General features: G+C 31.5%; 1 protein-coding gene across 1 annotated transcript in view; it reads right to left on the minus strand.

Moving 5' to 3' along the window:
* The window catches only part of LOC140448794 (uncharacterized), an 853,042-nt gene extending 844,145 nt beyond the window's left edge, over positions 1 to 8,897 (minus strand). The window contains exons 1-2 of the mRNA XM_072541909.1: positions 8,666 to 8,897; positions 8,472 to 8,531 (exon numbers count right to left, since the gene is read on the minus strand). The gene's annotated coding sequence lies outside the window, so the exon portion shown is untranslated. The remainder of the gene's footprint in view (positions 1 to 8,471; positions 8,532 to 8,665) is intronic.
* Between the last annotated feature and the right edge of the window lie 12,826 nt (positions 8,898 to 21,723).

The raw sequence follows: 21,723 nt of genomic DNA on the forward strand, positions 1-21,723 counted from the left end.
ACCAGAAAAGCAGAAAACAGATGGAAGGTCAATGGAGATTTATCGCCTTACGATGTCGCTAAAGAGGTTCCAGTTCATTTTAAGACACATTCGGTTCAATGACAAAAGTACTAGAATACTAAAGCAAGAATTCGACAAGTTGGCCGCGATACGTGAGATTTTTTTTTAATTCTAATCTACCGAAGCATTACAATATTTCAGCATATACTACGATAGATGAAAAGTTAGAAGCCTTTCGCGGCAAACGTTCATTCAGGGTTTACATACCGAATAAACCAAATAGTTACGGTATAAAATATATGCTTTAGCAGACGCTGATATGTATTATATGTCCAAGATGGAAGTATATGTTGGTAGACAGCCAGCAGGAAAATATTTTGTTGATACGTCAAATATGTCACTTGTACCTCGTCTGTGTGAATGGGAACGGGAAGGAACGTTACCATGGATAATTTTTTCAGAAGCGTTCAGCTCGCGCGATTACTTCAACGTGAACATCGTCTAACTGTTATAGGAACGTTACGAAAGAATAAACCTTAAATTCCTCTAGTGCTAACACAACAAAGGCCAGAAAAAACCAGTATGTTCGCATTTCAAGAGAAGTGTACCCTTGTATCGTATGTACCTCGAAAAGGTAAAAATGTTTTAGCGTTATCTACTATGCATTACGACGACAACATTTATACAGGTAAACCAGAAATAATCATAGATTATAATAAGACTAAAGGAGGAGTGGATGTCGTGGACTAACTCTGCGCGGCACACAATTGCGCTAGAGCAACCCGTCACTGGCCAATGGTAATTTTGTACAGTCGAATGTCGCTGGGATAAATTCTTACATTATATACAAATCGAATACAGACACACGCATTCCAAGACGAAAGTTTTTGACAGACTTAGGTTTTCAACTTATTGACGAACATATTCGCAGAGGAGCCCTAGAACAAAATATTCCAAGGACAATTCGTATGAGGTTAGTGAAAATTTTTGGCATGCAGACAAGAAATCAACCTATCCAGAATAATGTGTATGGAAGATGTACGTTCTGCAGTAGTAAGAAAAACCGCAAAACTCGGTTTCTTTATAGGCAGTGTGGAAAATATATGTGTTTAGAACATTTAACCGGACTATGCGTTGTGTGCAGTGTAGAAGAAAATAAGGAAGCAAACGGACAATAGTTTCAGTTTATGTTGAACATCTGTTGAATAATTTTTCATTTTTTTTGTCATTTCAACCTTTGTCTTTATGTTTGTTGATATTTTGTTTTAAAAAACTTGACATGTTTTGGTAAATTGTTTGTCAATTATTATGTTAGTACCTATAGTGTATTTTTATGTATGAGAGAGTAATAAAACAATAAATTATGTATGCAAATCCCTAAACTGTTGATACGGGTGACTCAATGAAAAACAGATATTTGTCAACAAGTTTACAGAAGTATATAGGAAAACAATTTTAAATTGAGTATGACCACCAGGTATAAAGGTTGGAGCAGAATAGAATACAATAGTTGTGAGGGTTACTAATCCTTAAATAAGGTTGCCAGTGTCGGAGTGATGGAGGTTAACAGGTACTAATGAATTTGCAAGAAATGTAAGATGTTTAATTTATTGGTTATATATAACCAATAAAAGTTTAATAAGTACCTACCTATTTGCAAAATAAAGTTTAATTCTTTAGATAAAATAAAACGTTTTATTTTATCTATTTGCAAAATAAAGTTTAATTCTTTGCCTATTTGCAAAATAAAGTTTAATTCTTTAGATAAAATAAAACGTTTTATTTTATCTGAAATGAGTGCATTCCACGAAGTAAGGGTTTCAACAATCAAACATTTAATTCTTTAATTCCAGGAATCTACGACAGTAATTGACTAGATAATTACCTTCTAAACTTATTCCACAGAAAATGTGATAGTGGGTTTCTCCATTTTGTATATAGGAAGGTCCAAGTGGCGTATTCAAAATTCTTAACAGTTCACTAAAAGTAGGTACTTCAGTTGCAAGGTGCAGTTTATTGTGTATACTAGTGTTATGGAAAATTTGGAAGTGCCGTGTAAACGCCGAAAAATTGGTCCTCTAACAGTTAATGAAAAAACATTAATATTTAATTGTTTTAAATCATTTACAGACAAACGTTTATGTGAAAGTGTTGATGAGACCGTTGAGTTAGTTTGCAGTACACTTGGGGTTGGGAAATCTACGATTTACAGAGTTATTAAAGAAGAGAAATGTGGTAGTTTTCAAATGCCACGTAATGCTCCAGGGAAACCAAAATTTCAAATAGAATATCATTTTAAAAAAGGACTTCGACGGAAAGTGCATGAATTGTTCTTTAGACAAGAATTTCCAACATTGAATAAAGTTCTTGTCTCAGTTCGAGATGATAAGGATTACCCAGAAATGAGTCGAAGTACGTTATGGAAACTTTTAAAAGAAATAGGCTTCCGCTGGAAAAATAATCCCAGAAAGTCTATTTTATTAGAAAGAAGCGATATTGTCATATGGAGAAGACATTTTCTAAGAACCATAAAGGAAATGAAAAACCAAAAAAGAAAAATATTTTATCTTGATGAAACATGGATCAACGAGGGTCATACACCAAATAAATTTTGGCAGGATGAAACTGTCACAAGTCAAAGGCACGCTTTTGTAAATAACTTATTTACTGGTTTAAACCCACCATCAGGAAAGGGACGCAGGCTGATAATAGTACCTACACATTGGCAGTTCAGACATTTTTGTTGAAGGTGGTTTATTAACTTTTGAATCAACTCGTACCGGTGACTACCATGAAGACATGAACGCTGATGTCTTTCAAGAATGGTTCGAACAAATGATAGATCTTCTTCCTAAAAACTGTGTAATAGTAATGGATAATGCAAGTTATCACTCCAGACTTGAAAAAAAAAAGACTTGCAGAATTGGCTGAGTTCAAAAAATATTACGTACCATCCCGGATCTATAAGAAAGGAACTTTATTCGTTGTGTGCCCTTCATAAAGAAAATTTTAAAAAATGCGAAATTGATGAAATTGCCAAAAATCGTGGAATGACAGTACTTAGATCCCCACCATATCATTGTGAATTAAACCCGATTGAACTGGTATGGGCACAGATAAAGAGTGAAGTTTCAAGAAAAAATACCACTTTTAAAATTCATGATGTTAAACAGTTGTTTTTGGAGGCCGTAAATAATGTAAAACCTGAAAACTGGGAAAAGGCAGTAAATCACACTATTAAAGAAGAGGAAAAAATGTGGAAGCTGGACAATATTACTGATAAAATGATCGAGCCAGTTATTATAAATCTTGGTTCTGAAAGTTCATCTTCTGAATCTGATTTGGATTTGTAACAAGTAGCTGTAAGTTTTATATTAATATTTTTATTCATCTATTTAACATACCTTAGACGGTTTTAAAAACTCTTTTTCTCTTTTGTAATTTTTAAAAATTAAAAAAAATGTGAATTTTTTAAAACCCTTTTTAATGTAGGCCAGTCAGTTCTAATATAGTGTGTGATAAAAGAGGTCACTTTTGTTTACATACACATAACACTTTATAACACTGAAATAATTCATTTATTTTTTACAATTATTCAAAGTAATTTTTCAATTAATCTTGAGCACACCCATGGAGTGGTCGGAGCTACCAGTTAAAATTATGCTAATTACTCTCTCGTTCATAAAAATAAACTATAAATGAAGTCAATTTTTTTAATGTGCATTTTTTTCTCGAAAATAAATAAATATTGATCATTAAATATTTAGTCACATCAAAATATTAACAGAAATCACAACCTAAGATATTCATTATTAAAAAAGTCGGTGTCGTAGACCGATGTTACCAACTATGTTACAAGAATTCACGTTACCGGCGGAAGGTTAATATGAACATTTGTGTGTTTTAAGAACATTTTATTTAACCATTTATGTTTTTTATTATCAATCAAAAAGGTGGATTTGTTAGCAATTCCCATACTGATATTTATTTATGTAAATAATAAAACAAAAATATTTCTACCGGAAATCTCATTTTAATTATTCTACATTCAATTTTTATATTTACTACACTATTAATAATCCGCAATTTTTCGACCTATCTACCTCATCCTTTCCCCGACACATGTTTTGATTGTTTATTTAAAAATATTTCCTCTAAAAAGTTAGTAAATCCCTAGATGAGGGTGTTTTTGTAATATCTCATACTACTCATTTTAACTGTCAAACCCGGCTATACTTCTTCTTCTTAGAGTGCCATATCCCTACGGAACATCGGCGACTACCATGCTTATAATATTTTTATACTGATCTCGGTCTTGCGCTACGTGTAACAATTGGTCCGCTGTCAAACCTGTCCACTGCCGCAAATTCCTCAACCAAGAGAGTTTCTTCCGTCCTATCCATTTCTTTCCTTCGATTTTACCGTTGAGAATTAGCCGAGGGAACTCATATCTTGGTCCTCTGATTATATGTCCAATATATTCTAGTTTACGCCTCTTAATAATATTTAATAGAGTTCGTTGATGTCCCATTCTTCGAAGAACTTCTTCGTTTCTAGTTCTGCTAGTCCATGGAATTTTTAGTCTCCTTCGATACAACCACATCTCAAACGCCTCGATTTTATTCATGATATCGTTTAAAGTCCAAGTTTCACATCCATACAAAAGTACAGACCACAAGTAACATCTTGTAAACCTTTTACGGATTTCCAAATTTAATGAGTTATTGGATAATAGAATCACAGTATCGTCGGCGTACCGTATATTGTTAATTATTTCTCCTCCTATGATAATTCCTTTTTGATCTTTTAAAGCTTCCCTAAATAGATTCTCAGAATACACGTTAAAGAGGGTGGGAGATAGTATACAGCCTTGTCTCACGCCTCGTTCAATACTGATTGGCTTTGATTCTCTGTTGTTGGTATTAATAATGGCTGTTTGGTTCCAGTAAAGTTTGGCAATAAGTTTGATGTCTATACAATTGTAACGAACTATACAATTATACAATTGTAACGGCTATACAATTGTAACGAAAAAATGTTTATTTTTTATTAACTTGATTGGTCTATATATGTATTTAGACTTCAAGCTTCTTATATTTATTATAAAAAAAAAATACTGCGTTGGATCCGGTCCTGAAGTGTAAACAGTAGACGAAGTCTAAAAATAGGTTCTGTGGAATATGAACGTAACTGTAAACACAGAAATAACAATAAAGAAATAAAAAATAATAGAAAATCTAGTGTATTAAATAAATAAGCTCTTATTATGTCTTTAAATTTCACTAATAAATAAGATGCTAGGATTAACTCTATAATAATAACTAACCAAAACCTGTAAATTGATATTATTGATTTAGTGTGATAATTTTAGAATTGTAAATAAACACTTTATCAACAATACAGCACATAGACGAGGCAGAAAAACCAGACAATCAAACTAGTCTACCGGTGTAAACAAAGTGCTGACAAAATCATCAGAGGCAACAAGGGCGGCATTAGAAAATTTTAAAGGACATACGAGAACGCTTAGATATATTTCACTGCTAAGAGTATCAAACACTGTAAATAGAAGGCTAGCTGAGGTAACCGGTCAAGGGGCTGCATTATTAATAGTGATCTACAACTACATATATTACGTGAAAAACCATGGACTCTTATGACTATTGGAAGAATCAAAATAGAAAAAGGGATGCTTAAAATTACGAAATACTCCAAAAGATTAAAAGAATCCATCAAATTCTCACTAAAACTAATGATAAAACTGATGATAAATTCGAAAAAATACTAAAGCTGATAAAAGAGATAAAAACGAAAATAAAAGATAAAAAATCATACTTATGTAACAAAAATGAAAAACAAAGGAGATAACAAAAAACTCAGAAAAAATATGAAAGCATAAAAGCAGAAAAACGCAATGTCATATAGGGCCAATATATTAGTTACAGCAGCAAAGATAGCAAAAGTACCCAAAAGCTATTCTACAGAACCCTGAAGATGGTACGAACAAAAAAAACATGAAACATGCAGCATTAAAGATAAAAATAGAGAATTAGTAATAGAAATAAAACAAGCAGTTAAAAGATGGAAACAACATTTTGAAGAACTATTAACAGATATAAACCAAGACGGCATTAATAAAGAACAAAATAATATATTTTAAGATAACACAGAAAACTGTTGAAGTATGGAAAAGCATTTGGAGTTGGTAGAATAATAGCAGAAATTATAAAAATCATAGGAAAAAATGGAAAATAAATTTTACGAAAAACAATACTGTGTCACTAATAGTACCCATATAAAAGGAGTGGTAGGAGTATACAGGATGATATATTTACTTAAAAACAGAGAACACAAAAAGCGCTGCAGATAAAAATATACTTTGCATTCTTTGGCCTAGAAAAGCCTTCGATATGGTACCAAGAAAGAAACTGTGAAAAATATTAAGAGAAAAAAGAATGGACAAGTTGCTAAAAATGATATAAAAATATACAATCGAAACAACAATGCCGTAATTAGTAATAATTCAGCATCAGCTACGTTTACAATAAATGGAAGTTTGACAGGAAGGAGCACTTAGGCCAACACTATTTCTAATATTTATGAACAAATGGAGCAAAGTAAGAAGTATGGTAGAAAAAAAAGGGCCCAGAAAAGTAAGAGTCAAACTACCAAATAAAGACAAACATATCAGAAATACTAGAGGTCATAAATGTTAGATATTACTGGGAATCTATATGGTTGAGGATAGTTAAGAAACAGTGACAAAGAGAACCATAGAACAAATTGCTGCAAACAAACACCAAATAGAAGAAATAAGAACCGAAGCACTGGGAGAAGGAATAAGTACAATAAAAGTAAGAAAAGCCAGCGAATCAGATAAAATTGATCCCGAAATGATGAAATGGACTGAGTAAGATGGAAATAAACGGCTGCCCGAAATAATCAGAAGATCGAAGTATGGAGCGCAAATAAAATACCGAAAGAATGGGAAGACAACTGATTAATACCAATACACAAAAAAGAAGAAGCCGTTTACGGGAACTATAGTGATATTTACCTATCTTCGGTGTGTTCAAAGCTTTATACAAGAAAAAAAATTAGAAGATGAGCAAACACAATTCAAAGTCATAAGATAAAAAGTTAATAACATAAGCACTACAAAATATAAAACATATATCGGACCTTTATTGACTTTAATGCTCCGTTCGACTCCAAAAAGTAATGCGCAACACAATGCAGGAGCTATGAATGTCAAGAAAATAATTGCAGGTAATTCAAATTACGTACCGCACAGTGGTGAGGAAAGTACACATGGGAAATACTGTATAGGATGGAATGTAATTGTAATACAAATGATAAATGCAGAGATATGCGTATTTACATATGGCATAGTACTATTGTACATATTCCGAAAAACGGAACCCCGAAATAAAAAAATACAACCTAAATGTAACTAAAGAAAACAGCACGGAAGACCAAATCAAAGTGGAGATAGATTAAAAAGAAATAAAGCAAACAAACATCACGAATAAAATTTTCATCACAGTGGTGTCTAGTGAAAACTTTTAGTAAAAATGATAATAAATTCGAAAATGTTTCTAGAAACGACACATCATATGAGATTCAAATTGCCACTCATCGAACTCAGCCACGAGTTCTGGCATATTTCAAAAAAAGTTGCAGAAACAAAAAAAAAATGACGACAGCGAAATTATAAGAGAAAAGAAACAAATCTATCTACAGAACATTTACTAGATCCGTAGTCCGGTGTGAGATCTGGATAATGACAAAAAATATGGACGAGCTACTTTAGATATTTAAGAGAAAGGTATTGAGAAAAATATACGGTGTGGTGCAAGATTAAAACACGAGATGAATTTAATGAAGAGCCTAATATTGTAAGATTTATAAAATTTCAAAGGTTGGACCACGTCTAAAGACAAGCAGATAAAAAAAACAGAGGAAATGTAATAATGGAAGACAAAAGAGAAAGAAAACGCACAACGAGATAGTTGAGACATAAATCTAAAAACTATAAACATAAGGCCCATCCAGGGTTACAATGCTAAGATAAGAAGGTATATTTAGGCGACTATTTCAAAAGTTACTAAAAGTTTTTAAAAAAATTAAAAATAGCTAATAAAAGTTTTAAACATTTAAAATTAAAAATTCATGAAAATGTCAAGATGTGTTCAAGAAAATATTTTAAAAAGTACAAAAATTAATTAAAAATTCATTAAAAAAATATTTAAAAACATATTACCTAATTAAAAAGTCAATACATGTTTAAGAAAATGTTTTAAACATAATAAAAATAACGAAAAATTCATTAAAAAATAAGAATTGTTTAAAAATATAATAAAACTGTAAAAAATAGGAACAAAAAATATAAAAAATCATCTAAAATTTGAAAATTTATTAAAATATATATTAATAAAAAATAAAAGTAAAGAAAAAATATAAAAACTCACCTTCAAATTCTTGGAGATTTGTCCATCGTCCATAACCATTTAAATCCCCATAGAAAGCAGCTAAAAACAAAGATAAAACTTTAGTACAATCAATTTAACAAATTACTACCACGAAAACAGAATATAAATAATAATAAAATAACCTATAAAAAATGTACAAATAAAAAGAAAATTTGTTGATCATGAGTACATACCATAATATTGCTGCCATACACAAAATCTAAACTAATTATTAACTAAAAAGTTCTTTTAAAAAACAAAACGAGAACCATTATTAGATTTGAAAATAAATGACAGATGACAGCCGACAAATTCGAATGAAGAGGCAACACTAGTTCTGAACCGTCACGAGATTCAAACGAGTACTTATTTCCGCGAAAAACCGTGCAAATAGACAACTTTACCGCTACAACTTTTTATAACCACTTAACCTTTGCGACTAATGACCCAAAAGGGGAAAATCTGCTTTTATACCCTTTTGATGGGTAGGGGAAAGCTCACGCTGTGATTGGTCAATCGTGACGTGATAGATGTTGACATCAAAGTTCTAAAATTTTGAATATTATAATAAATAAAGTTTTTTTGGTACTGTTTGAACTTAAAAAAAAATTAAAATCGACTGGCTTTTGTACATTTTGAATTGGAGTTCTCAATAATTAGTATTTTGAATTTATTCAAATACTCTTCTGCCATTGGTCGGACACCTGTCATTATCGTTTCAGAAGATAATAATTCTACCTAAAAATGGGTATTTTTACCTTTTAGTATATAAAATAAATGATAATAATTAAAAGAAACTTAAAAGAATATGAAATTGTTTATTTCAATTTATTATTTTCCCATTCCCTGACCTTGATTTAACCCTAAAACAAATTGTATTCCTAAATTATTGAAAAAATAGGGCAGCATACAAATAAACATTAAGTTGTTTTCTTGATAAACTATAAGATATTTATCTTAAAGCCCTATTAAATACATATACTTATGTAAACTAGTATATTTGTATGTCTTAATACCCAATGAAACTCGTCTGGTATCACATTAAAATTGCAGAACCTGTTATATTACTCTTCTTTGCAAGTATCTTGACTTTCATGATAATTTTTTAGTCCCTTGGAGTATTTTGTGAGCATTTTCAGATTAAAAGGAAGTTTATATTAATTGATTACTCTGTTATTGCAATATTTTTCTAATTTTTTCTATGTTTTGTTAATACTGTTGTTAGGTATCTTTCCACTTCATCCTAGCTAAATTATGCATACAATAAAGTCCTTTTAAATAATTTTGACTAAAACTATGAAGAATATAATATCTAACTAATCTAATTTTGAACAGAGACAACAATATTAACTTTTAAACCAGAATATAAATCACAAGGACTATTCAGAAGAAGCCCTTAAGAAAGTATAGATAGAGAGGTATTGGAAGAAGAACTAAAGCAGTGGGTCCTCAAGGAAAAAGGTAAAGTAAATTATAAAGTTTTAAAGGACAATAATATAAACTACTGACAAGTTGTTTTGTCAGTCGTTTTCATATTTTTCTAATTGTTGTTATATTTTGATCTTGCTGTCAATCTATTCCTTTCTATTCCACTATAACTAATTTTCTATAGACAAAGGGGTATTCTAAAGAATGTTTATTAAAATTATAACAAATATATCATCCACAAAGCCTAATGTTTGATCAGAAATAACAATGTTTACTTATAACCTACAAAATAAATCAAATAGAGATACCCCAAAAGAAAATGTGACCCAAATTGTCACTTAAAATTGATGAAATAGGTAGTAAAGTCTCAAAGGGACATCAGTTTAGGATACTGACTACTTTTTATTAATTTTTATTGACCTACTTTTCAAATTTATTTAAAAATTTGTTTATACCTCATCATAACCAATATTTGCAGACAAAGGAATTGTTCTAAAGGATATTTACTAAAACTATGAGGCATCTAACATCCATAAAGTCTAATTTTTAAACAGATATACCAAAATTTACTTACAGCCTATTAATAAAGCCAATAAAAGCCCAGGAGAAGCTGTAAATAAAATAGATATCTAATTATATGGGGAGAAGAAACAGAGCTGGGTGTCTTAAACAAGGGGGATGAATTAGGTATTAAAGTTTCATTAGTATAGGCCACTAGCTACTAGTATTCACATAATTTTATATATTTTTGTTTATATTTTAATGTTCTTTCCACTTTGTTCATTTCTATTGCACAATAACTAATATTTTACACACAAGGGGTTGTACCATACCAAAAACTTTAAAAAATATGGCTTGTAGAAGGTCTAACTTTTGAATAGAGATAGAAAAATTTACTTACAGCTCAAAAATAAAGCAAATAAAAGCCCAGGAGAAGCTGTAAAGCAAATAGACATATAAATATATGGAGAAAAGAATCAAAGCAGGATGTTTTAAAGAAAAGGGATGAATTTAGGATTAAAGTTATAGTAAATACAAATACAAATACAAAGTTATAGCAAAGTATATACAAAAGAAAATTAGTAAAGGCCACTGGCTACTAGTATTCACATAATTTTATATATTTTGTATATTTTAATGTTATGTCCACTTTGTTCCGTTTTATTGCAAAATAACTAATATTTTACACACCATAAGGTTGTTGAATGTAACCTTTGAATAGAGATATAAAAATTTACTTACAGCTCAAAATTTAAGCAAATAGAAACCACAAAAAAGTGGTTTTCAACAAAAACCCATATACGTTAAAAACAAAGCAGGAAATAATATAAGCGGTGAAGCAGAAATAGTGGAAAGATGAAAAGAGTATTTTGATGAATTACTAAATGGCAATAATAAGTCAAAATAAAGAGAATGTATGAAAGCAGAAGCAAGAATCAAACACTTAGAAGACATAGAAGATAATTCACCCAGCAAAGAACAAATCGAGGAAATTATAAAAATCTGAAAAACAACAAATGCCATGGGGGCGATAACATAACAGCATAGATGATAAAATATGGTGGAAAACTGCTAAATGATTAGATATACAAGATCATAAAGAAGATATGTATAAAAGAACGAATACCAGAAGATTTGAAGGAAGCGAAGCAATTATTTGTTCATTATACAAACAAGAAGACAAAACAGAATGCAGTAGTTACAGAGGAGTAGCTTTACTAGATACCGTATATAAAATCCTATTAAAATCCATAAAAGATAAGCTAAAAACAGAAGTTGAAAATATAATAGGCGAATATCAGTCGAATTTAGACGAGAGAGAAGCACAACGGACCAAGTATTTGTAATCAGAGAATTACAAGCAGAAAGCTATGAGCACAACTTACCAACGATAGCACTATTCATCGACTTCCAGCAAGCATACGATGGAATAAAGAGGAAGGAATTAAAAGAGAGAAAATTGAGAAACTGGGAGTTAGCAGAAAGTTGCGTAACATGATACATCTTACTTTAGAGAATACAGAAAACAGAGTCAAAGTAAACAATCATGCATCGGAAAAATTTATAGTAAACGAAGGATTAAGGCAGGGCGATCCTTGCTCATCAAGCGAAAATCAATAGAGAAGGACTCCTATATTATAAAAGACACCAACAGGAGATAGTACAGAGAATAGTAAAAACAGCAAAGAAAATAGGACTTTACATAAATGAAACTAAAACAAAATGTATGCAGTGGACAGATGATCGGTTCAGGGATGGACAAAAGTTTAAAGTAGAAGTAGAAGAAGGATCATCATACGAATTCGAAATGGTAGGAAGATTTACATACCTAGGTGCAATAGTATCACGTAAACCCAACATTTAGAAGAAATACAAGCTAGAATAATGGCAGGCAATAGAAGTGTGCGTGCTCTTAGTGGAATGTTGAAAAGCAAGTGTTGATCAAGAAAGGCAAAAATACAGTTATACAAAACAACTATACAACCAATAGTAACATACTGCAGTGAGACATGGACAATGACAAAAAATGAACAAAATTTACTGGAGATATGGGAAAGGAAAATACTGAGGAAGATATATGGAGGAATAATAAAGGACGGTTTATTGATAAGAAGATCAAATTATGAGTTAAAGGAATTATATAATCAACCTAATATAATAGGAGTCATAAAGGCACATAGACTAAGATGGCGAGATCACCTAGAAAGGATGCCGAACACGAGGACTCCAAAAAGGGTACTAAACTACACTATAGCTTCAAAAAAAAGGGAAGGCCAAAAAATTGATGGAATCAACAGGTAGAAAAAGATATGGAAAAAATTGAACTAGAAGGCCAGAAAAAAAAATAAATAACAAGAAGGAATGAAGAAAAATCACATATCGAGCTAGAGAAGATCAAAGTATATAAAGAAAAGCGAAAATGAAGAAAGAACTTTTCAAGCCATGGGCGTCTAAGGCCTTTAGTGCTATTTTATGTATATAGAAAAATTTACTAACAAATAAAGCAAATAGAAACCCATGACGGCTGAAAAAGCAACTTTAGATATACATATATTGGCAGAAGAATTAAAGCAGGATATCTCAAAGAATATTGATTCTTCTTCTTCTTCTAATGGCGCTACAACCCTTTGTGAGTCTTGGCCTGCTTAACAATGTTCTTTCATTCTGCCCTGTCGGGTACTTTCCTTCGCCACTGCCTGATGTTCATGGTTTTAAGATCCCTCTCTACGTCGTCTATCCATCTTTTACGGGGCCTTCCTCCTGTTCTGTTTCCTTGGGGCTTCCATCTCTGGACTACTTTTACAGCTCGATTATCTGGCATTCTTTCTAGGTGACCAAGCCAGTTTAGTCTTTGTGACTTTACAAATCTGACTAAATTGAAGCTAAAGAATATTGATTAAATAAGTAATAAAGTTAGATAGACGTAGAGATGAAAACTATGTGGGGCAAAGCCTAGAGCTGTTAGAAGTTAATAGAAGAAGAGGTACAAAAAACCCAAGGAGAAGATTTAGAAAATAGATTCACTAGGAATTAATAGTCATTAGACTAAAACTATTGCTTACAATATGTTCGTTTAACAACAATGTAACAAATTGTTTTTTAAAACAAATAAAAAAACAATACAAAAATTAGAAGAGGCCAACAACTTTTATAACAACTTTTAAGCAATATGTCTAGCTGCAGCAGTATTCAAAGTAGGTATACACAAAAATAATACAACACGATTAAGACAATTGAAGAACAAGTAGCCTATAGAAAGGGAAGGAGAGCTTCTTTGCTGAAGTATTTGAATTCCTCTTGGAATTCTTTAAAACTTTAAGAAATAAAAAACAGTTAACAACGAATTTTATAGTCTGTCTAGATTTATTGTACCTTAAAAAAAATTGGTGAAAAACAACAAAAAATAAGAAAAAAGTGTACTTTTTCCACAACAATATACCTTTTTACAACTGGATCACAACGATGACAAATTGGCCCAGTCTGGTTAAAAAAAAAGGTCGAAAAATTTTTCGCAGATATCTACAAAGAAGTAAAATTTGTGCAAATTTTACTTCTTAATGTGTATAAACAATGGAGATATGATTTTTTTAAAAATAGTCCCTAACTTTTGTTTTTAGTACTCATAGAAGGTTTTTTTTTAAATGTGAATTTTTTACCAGCTATCCAATGGTTATGTACAGTCGTACAAGTCTGTAGCTTAAAAAATATAGAAGGTATTACAATTGTTTATAAGTAAAAAACATACCTACCCCTTTTTCAAACTTTTAGTTTGTAAATAATTTCGATGAAAACACAAAATGCATTTAACTTTTGAGATAGTTTAAGTCTTGAAGAATCCTATGAAATTTGCTAAATGTGTCCCATCATTAATAGAGCAAGTTCAGTAGTTTAGGTAAATATTTAGCCTCAGGGATAAATAAATTAAATACCTTTTAAACTATTTGACCGATCGGGGGAAATTTCGCACAAATTTAAAAGACCGTAATTCCTCGATGTTCAAATGTATTAATAACATTTCATTTTGTTAAGAAAAAAAATAATACAATTTATAAATTAGAGCAAAAAACTGTTTTTTTGCAAATATCTCCGTAAATTATTTATTAATTCTAATTTAAAAAACGGGAAAATAAAGATATTCTTGATATAAAAAAATGATATAAATATTGTTTATGTAATATATAAGGGAAAAACTTATAGACAAAAAATCAAATTGTGACCATAAATAATTCTTCTTCTTCTTCTTCTTCGTCTAGTCATTCACGTCCACATCTGAACATAAGCCTCTTCAAGTCTTCCTTTCCATTGTTTTTCATTGTACGCTACTTGTAGCCATAAATAATTATTGTTTAAAAAAAACGCAAGGTAAAAATACGAGTACTTTTTCATCTATTCGTCATCTAGTAACCCCCACCTATGTCTTAAACGCTTCAGATATCTGCGAAAAATTTTGCCGTGAAATCGATAATTTTTGCATAACCACACTGGGCTAAATATTGTATAAACTACATTTCGAATTTTCATGATATTTCTATCTCAAAATTCATGATATTGCTTGTATAAATCCCTTCAAAACAGCTTATTTAACCAGTATACAAATATCTGTTAGAGATCCACCCATTATACGTACTAATAATTCAATTAGCTGATTTAAAGAAGGTGGTACTTCTTTCCTACTAATTATATCGACTAGAACTGCCTACAATATCATCCGATTCGTCACTTACAACTGGAAATGCAGGGTACTATGATTCAGCACTAATTATTGGTGATAAAAACGATTTTAAGGTTGAAAATGTTATTTTGAACAGTTGTTTCTGGTAGTTTTATTAAAATTTAAAATGAACGAAGATCCAGGGATCTGAATTGCTCATTTTAAGTCACAAAAGAATATGTTAAAGATAATAAAGTATCTACTGTACTACATTAGCCGTTTATGAGATACCCAATACATTTTTGTATTTTTGTATTGTATTGATATAAGATGGGCACATATTTTTGAAGGTCAACGAAGGTTTATATTACTCACTTTTATTTTAAAATGACTTTGTTAAACAGTATGCTATTACTTGACCTTAAAAAACTTTAAGGTAATAAGGAAAACGGAAATTCCCTCCTGTATAAGTATTTTAGGAATTTAATCATTGCTGATTTTGCCATGGCTGCTCTAATTTTGATTTCTATATCACTATCTAGTTTAGCAATTACTAATTGTTCACTAATATTTGGGTTTGGTTAAGTTGTTTTCTAAATAAAGATAATATAATAAAATCTGTGGTATAAATAGTTGAAGTGTATTTCGGTTGCATAAGTAGTAGGAAACAAATTACAAATTTAAATTTTTAAATACATATACTTATCTTTTGAAATTATATTCCTAAATTGTGTGTAATAATTAATAGTACTTATTGCGATTAATAATTTTATTTTTATGTTCATTCTACTTATATATTATTAGGGTTCTACTTATATACTTATTATTCCTAATTTGGACCACTTTTCATATCTATTGCATTACGCATGTTAATAAGTACCTATTTTAAAATTTTATCATAAAAATCATTTACTAATAGTTATTTTTTAACCAACAAGTGTATTAATAAGGGCGATTAACAATTAAGATATTTTAATATCGTTAACGTTATCGTTAGTATCGTTTAATGTTCGAGATTGTTAATCGCCATTTTAATTCACGAGTTCGTTACAAAACTTTTTCGTCGACCGTACTTTTTAGAAATAAATATATCTTAGTTTAAATTTTTATTTACTTATCGATAAACAACAATTTTTTCAGCTTTCATTAATTTTATTCAAAGTTTAATTTTCCTTAGTGATAGTTTTATTATTGTAAACATTAATATTCAAAATAGTACAATTACTGAAATTAAAGGAAGGTATTGATAAATGATTATCTGTTGTATAGCATTTTGACACATTTATATTTAAGTCTTCTTGGACCTCTGTAAATTTTGTGATAGAAGAAGAAGCGGTGGTGCTGAAGTACTTTAACAAGGTTTAGTGGTATTTTGTCCCAAGAGTTTTTCAGCCGTCTCAAGTTTATTCTGCATAGAATTATCTATATAACCTTCTGCTACAGCAGTCGATTTCCAGCCACCTAGTCTTTTAATAGCTGAAAAGTCTGCACCACTGTCACACATTATTGAGGCAGAGGAAGGTCTAAAACAATGCCCAGTGTAGAGATGCGGATGCTCTAATTTTAAGAATTTAGCAATAACGGAAGGAATTTTTTAAAACGTATTTATTCCAACTGGCTGTGTGGAACATTTGTTATTTTTATACAAAATAATTTTAAATTTTTTAGTGGGAATATAAATAGGTGTATGTTTGGTTGCCTACACCACAGGTCACTACCAATCACAGAGTGTTTAATTAATTAATGCAAGCAATGTATGTTGTGTTGCCTATAATGAAATCGTTCATTGTTCATTAATAGAAAATCATTCATTAATAGGGGTCATTAATCAATCATTTTGAGGATGTAAAAATTGATCATAAATGGACGGTCGACGGAAAATACTGTTAATATTCCAAAAAATCACAAATAATAGATACATGGTAGTTTAAACTACCGCAGATCACCGCAGAAGTTTTAAAAGAGACCGAGAACTACAGAACGGTAACCCTAATATCCCATGCAAGCAAGGTTCTACTTCATGTAATACATGAAAGACTAAAAGCTTTTCTATTACCTCAGATATCAGAAGAACAAGCGGGATTTTTCCCAGAAAAAGGCACAAGAGAACACATCCTTAATGTCAGACAGCTAATAGAAAAAACTCGTGAATTCAATACTCCTATGCTTATGTGCTTTGTGAATTACACAAAGGCCTTCAATAAAGTCAAATGGCAGCAGCTATGGTCCATACTAGCAGAAATAGGAGCACCCCACCACTTAATTCAACTAATTAGAAGTCTATATGAAAATAATAAGTGCACAGTAAAAATAAACAACACCCATTCCGATCATTTCAGAACATCGGCAGGTGTCAGGCAGGGATGCATAATCTCGCCAACTCTGTTGTTTAATATCTACAGCGAACACATTATGCGAAAGGTACTAGACGGATGAAAGGGTGGAATATCAGTAGGAGGCCAAAAAATCAGTAACTTGAGATATGCTGATGACACTTTGATAATCGCGGCAAATCATGAAGAAATGGAAGACATAATGAGATGTCTGGAGGGGAAAAGCAAAACATATTAATTAAAGCTAAATAGAAGTAAGACAAAGATCGTGATAGTAGACAGAGCTCGGAATAATCTTCAACAAATTAAAGAAATTGGGGGCTTTGAAGTAGTAAATAGTTTCATATACCTGGGGTCCCTAATAACAAATGACGGAGGGTGTGATAGAGAGATACGTAGAAGGTTGACTATTATTGCTAGAACAGCTATGATGAAACTGGTAACAATTTGGAAAAATTTTAGCATAGCAATACACACAAAACTAAGGCTAGTAAGGGCATTCATTTTTCCCTTAGCCACACATGCATCCGAAACGTGGACCTTAAAGAAAGCGGATAAAAATAAACTAGACGCTTTTGAAATGTGGGTATACCGCCGCATGTTAAGAATGTCCTGGATTGATCATCGCACTAACGTATCGATATTAAAACGTGGGGAGGTCAATTTTGCCTCTTCACAAATTCTTTGTAAAAGTTCACAGAATTTATCAACACGTGCTTTGCTAAATCCTGCAGCTCTTGCCACTGAAGTTTTCTCCGGCTGCCTGAAGATTTAAATAGTAATACGTTTATCTGTGTTGAACTTGTGTTTCAAATTGTTTCCTTTTGCCAATTCAAATACCGTTGCGGACGTCTCGTATCCCAAACATTCGCTCTTCGAAAATCAAAATATGCTTAGCCAATTCTGCTTCAACTTCTTCATTAAATATAGTAAACCTGCCCATTTTTTAAATTGCATTATTTGCCCGTTTGTTTTTCTCTTCGAGATATCTTTTTAGTGTAGCTTTAGATAGTTTAAACAACCTTGCACATTCATTAAGCCCATAAGAACCATTACGAAAAGCGAAAATATCACTGCTTAAATCTTCTGTGCTCCACTTGCCGTATTTACCACATGATGACAGTCTGAATAGTCGTGGTTTATTAGTAGATATAAGTTCACAATACTTCCAAGCACATCACCACTTCAATATAAAAAGTGTCTTTATATATCCAATATCCAATATCCAATATAAAAAAGACTTTTGTGCTATAGATAATAAAGAACAAACTTGAAGTGGCGACGGCACTGAAAATAAGTGAAGACCAAAATTGTCTGGGAGGTAAAATATTGATAATCTCTTTATTATACAATAAATATTAAAAAAAAATAGGTATATAGAAACAACAAAGCCTACATTCGTGTTGATAATATGTTATCAGAAATTATATTTTTAACTAAAGGGTTAAAACAAGGATGTAGTCTATCTCCTTTATAAATTAATGTATATTTATAAAGAATTTTATATCAGTGCAGACTTAGCTGTGCCGGTATGTAGATACCAGTGGGCGACGGCTATTTAACCAGTATTAACTTCGCAGATGACCAAGCTATTGTGGCACAGGACTCCTATGATCTGGAATTTATGCTGAGAAGATTATACGGAGCATATAAAGATTGGGAACTTAACATCAGTTTGCGAAAAACAGAATATTTAGCGTTTGATTCTGAAGCCAGTTTTAAGGTCGTGATTGACAATGAGGTGGAAGTAACACAGATAAGATCGTTAAAATATCTAGAAGCAATCTTAACAACAGATGGGCTAAGACAAGAAGAAATTAGACACCACATATTACATGGAAAGAAAGTAATTGGAAGTCTTTACACAGTATGGTGGGACCGACAAATAACACAGAAAGCAAATATTGGGATTGGAAGAGCATTTGTGAACTTTGTACTAACGTATTGAATTGAAGTGTGGACTTTAAATGCTGAAGAAAAGAGGAAGTTAGATGTATTGCAGAATCAAGGTGCGACATAATTACCAACGAGACCATTAGAGATAGATTAAATGCCACAGTGAAAGTCCTGAGAAGACGGCTAAATAATGGAAAATGTGAAATACACAAACTAAAGAACAAAGAAGGAGTCTCCATATCAAATAGAGAAGAACTACTACACATAGTTTCAAACTTCTATCAAGAACTACACACAAGTCAAAGAGAAGACCAAACGAACTTAAAAACCTTGAATTACTTTAAACTTTTGCATAACGCAAAATCATCAACCAGGGTTCAGAACTCGTGCCAGAGATCACACTAAGCGAAATCCAAGACCCAATGAAAAAGATGAAAAACAACAAAGCACCAGGAAAAAATGGAGTCGTAATAGAAACTATAAAGAGGAGCGGACGTGCCCTTCTCAACCAAATAAAAATTTTGTTTGACCCTTGTCTAACAGATTGTTGCATACCGGAAACATGAAACAATGCACTAACAATTTTACTACACAAGAAAGGAGACAAGGCGCACCTAGAAAACTATAGACCAATCAGCTTATTGAACCATATCTACAAAATGTTTACCCGAATAATTACGACAAGACTAAAAAAAAAGTTTGATTTCTACCAGTCCCGAGAACAAGCTGGCTTCCGCTCAAAATTCGGAATAAACGATCACCTACAAACAGTAAAAATCTTAATAGAAAAATCGATAGAATATAAAAGATCACTGATACTTATCTTAATAGACGTTCACAAAGCCTTCGATACCGTGGAATTAGACAGCATTATAACTACTCTAAACAATATTAGAATAGACTACCGGCTTACAAAGTTAGTACAAACATTGTACCAAAACGCCACAATGCGTGTAAAACTACATAATACCACCAGAGAAATTCATATAAAGCGATGTGTGAGAAAGGTCGACACTCTCTCATCTAAATTATTTATAGCGGTCCTCGAATATGCCTTTAAAATGTTAAAGTGGGAAAATAGGGACATAAAAAGAGACGGGGAAATGCTCAATCATCTGGGTTTTACCGACCATATTATAGTACTATTACCAAAGATCTGCGTGAAGCACAACAAATCCTACAAAAATTAGAAAACGTATCTTCAACAATAGGTCTAAAATTGAACATCAGTAAGACTAAATTCATGACTGACACATCCAAAATCAAGGGGTAGAATTGACAGAAAAGTATATACAGGGTGGTCCTTAAGTAATTATACAAAAAGAAACAGTCGATTCTACACTTTAAAATATTACGAACCTGTATTTGTGATAAAAGATATTAAAGATACATTATTTTAACAAAAAAAAGGTATACTTGCTAATAACTTTAAAACTCAACAGTTTTCGTGATAATCGCATTTTACAAATCAGTTGCATAATTCTGATTTAAGGTAATTACTCCAGGCAACGAAGGAAAAATATACAAAAACGTTAATATTTCTAAATTTAGGTATAAAATACCTTTTAACTAAAGTTAATAGTTAACGAAATAATAAATAAAATAATTTATCTCAGCAGGATAGTTAATAATAGGATTTGACAAAATAACAGAGTAATAGGATTTTACATCAAACATTTTACGTTTTATGTTAAATTAAAGTCATAATCAAAACATTTTGTTTACAAACCAAATTTGGAAATAGTTAAACTAAATAACATATCTTTTTGTCAAAGTAAGTGTTCGTAATGTCCACATGCCAAGACCTAAGGAAAAGAACAGGTATCACTGATGTCGTCGAACGTATAGCCAAGCTGAAATGGAATTGGGCAGGTCACATAGCGAGACTAAAAGACTCAAGATGGACCAAAAAACTAATTGACTGGCGCCCAAGAGAAGACAAACGCAGCAGAGGACGACCACAAACACGTTGGATGGCCAATATTAAACGAATATCCAAGAAATGGCAACAAGACGCACAGAACCGTGAAGAGTGATGAAAAATGAGAGATGCTATGTCTAGCAGTGGACAGAAGAGGTTGCATGACGATGATGATAAAATACCACATACACGTTAACTGATATAACAGACTATTTGCAGGAAGGGCTGCTTGCAAATAGTCAATAAGAGTTAATTGATCTCATACGATTGGTTGAAAATGAAAGTCAAATATTTGATCTGCAGTTAAACATATCAAAGACAAAGATTATGATAGTGAATAGACTACATAGCAATCATCCGTATATAACCACGATTGACCGGTTTGAGGTTGTAAGCTCATATTTATATCTGGGATCATTGATCACAAACACAGGATCACTACAGGAAGAAATAAAACGTAGATGTGATCTAGCAAAATACGCCGAAAGATGGCCAAAATATTGAAGGACTCAAATTTCATCA

Source organism: Diabrotica undecimpunctata, chromosome 8, assembly GCF_040954645.1.
Source record: "Diabrotica undecimpunctata isolate CICGRU chromosome 8, icDiaUnde3, whole genome shotgun sequence".
Taxonomy (NCBI): Eukaryota; Metazoa; Arthropoda; class Insecta; order Coleoptera; family Chrysomelidae; genus Diabrotica; species Diabrotica undecimpunctata.